This window comes from Chionomys nivalis, unplaced genomic scaffold (assembly GCF_950005125.1).
Source record: "Chionomys nivalis unplaced genomic scaffold, mChiNiv1.1 scaffold_28, whole genome shotgun sequence".
Classification (NCBI taxonomy): Eukaryota; Metazoa; Chordata; class Mammalia; order Rodentia; family Cricetidae; genus Chionomys; species Chionomys nivalis.
This window is the reverse complement of record NW_026646922.1, coordinates 1,695,488-1,697,784: the sequence shown is the minus strand read 5'-3', so window position 1 is coordinate 1,697,784 and position 2,297 is coordinate 1,695,488.

The following is a 2,297-nucleotide window of genomic DNA, read 5'->3' as shown; positions in this document are numbered from 1 at the left end:
CTCTGTAATAGAGTTTGAGGTCAGGGATGGTAATGCCTCCAGATGATCCTTTATTATGTAAGAATGTTTTGGCTATCCTGGGTTTTTTGTTTCTCCATATAAAGTTGATTATTGTCCTCTTAAGATCTGTGCAGAATTTTAATGGGATTTTAATGGGGATTGCATTGAATCTATAAATTGCCCTGGGTAGAATTGCCATTTTTACTATGTTGATCATCCCAATCCAAGAGCAGGGGAGATCCTTCCATTTTCTGGTATCCTCCTCAATTTCTTTCTTAATAGACTTAAAGTTCTTGACAAATAAATCCTTCATTTCCTTGGTTAGAGTTACCCCAAGATATTTTATGCTATTTGTGGCTATCGTGAAGGGTGATGTTTCTCTGATTTTCCTCTCTGCTTAATTATCCTTTGCTTATAGGAGGGCAACTGATTTTTTGGAATTAATCTTGTATCCTGAAAGGCTACTAAAGGTGTTTATCAGCTAAAGGAGTTCTTTGCTGGAGTTTTTGGGGTCGCTTATGTACACTATCATATCGTCTGCAAATAATGAATGTTTAACTTCTTCCTTTCCAATTTGAATCCCTTTGATCCCCTTATGTTGTCTTATTGCTATTGCTAGAATTTCAAGAACTATATTAAAGCGGTATGGAGAGAGTGGACAACCTTGTCATGTTCCTGATTTTAGTGGAATAGCTTTGAGTTTCTCTCCATTTAATTTGATGTTAGCTGATGGCTTGCTATAAATAGCTTTTATTATACTTAGGTATGACCCTTGTATTCCTAATCTCTCTAAGACCTTTATCCTAAAGGGATGTTGGATTTTTTGAATGCTTTTTCAGCATCTAATGAAATGATCATATGTTTTTTTCTTTTAGTTTATTTATATGATGGAATACAATGATAGATTTTGTATGTTGAACCAGCCCTGCATCTCTGTGATGAAGCCTACTTGATCATAATGGATAATTTTTCTATGTGTTCTTGGATACGGTTTGCCAGTGTTTTATTGAGTACTTTAGTGTTGATGTTTATGAGTGAGATTGGCCTGTAGTTCTCTTTCTTGGTTGTGTCTTTGTGTGGTTTTGGTATCAGAGTAACTGCAGCTTCAAAAAAGGAATTTGGCAATGAGTTCTCTTTTTCTATATTGTGAAATACATTAAGGGGTATAGGTATTAGGTCTTCTTGGAAGTTCTGGTAGAATTCTGCTTTGAAGCCGTCTGTACCTGGGCTTTTTTTGGTGGGGAGGCTTTTTATAACAACTTCTAATTCTTCATGACTAACAGGTCTATTTAGATTGTTCACCTGGTCGTGGTTTAACTTTGGTATATGGTACTTATCAAAGAAAGAGTCCATTTCTTTTATATTTTCCAATTTTGTGGCATAAAGGTTTTTATAGTAAGATCTAATGATTCTCTGAATTTCCTCTGTTTCTGTTGTTATGTCTCCCTTTTCTTTTCTGAGTTTGTTAATTTGCGTATTCTCTCTCCGCCGTTTGATTAGTTTGGATAGGGGTTTATCAATCTTATTGATTTTCTCCAAGAACCAACTTTTTGTTTCCGTGATTCTTTGGATTGTTTTCTGTGTTTCTATTTTGTTGATTTCAGCCCGTAATTTGATTATTTCCAGTTTTCTACTTCTCCTAGGTGAGTCTGCTTCTTTTTTTTCTAAAGCTTTCAGGTGGGCTATTAAGTCTCCAATGTGTGCTTTCTCTGTTTTCTTTAAGTGGGCACTTAATGTTATGAACTTTCCTCTTAGCACTGCTTTCATAGTTTCCCATAGGTTTGAGCATGTTGAGTCTTTGTTTTCAGTGAATTCAAGAAAGACTTTAATTTCTTTATTTCTTCCTTGTCCAGGTATGGTTCAGTAGTTGACTGTCCAGTTTCCATGAATTCATAGGCTTTCAGGGATAGCATTGTTGTTGAATTCTAACTTTAATCCATGGTGTTCTGATAAGATATTTTTGTGTAGCTGTGAAAGTTTGCTTTGTTACCGAGTATGTGGTCTATTTTCGAGAGGTTCCATGAGCTTCAGAGAAAAAGGTATATTCTTTCCTATTTGAGTGGAATGTTCTATAGATGTCTGTTAAGTCCATTTGTTTCATTACCTCCCTTAATCCTCTTATTTCTCTGTTAGGTTTCTGTCTGATTGACCTGACCATTGGTGAGAGAGGAGTGTTGAAATCTCCTACTATTAGAGTGTGTGGTTTGATGACTGCCTTGAGTTTTAGTAACGTTTCTTTTACACAAGTGGGTGCTTTTATATTAGGGGCATAGATATTCAGGATTGAGACTTCATCC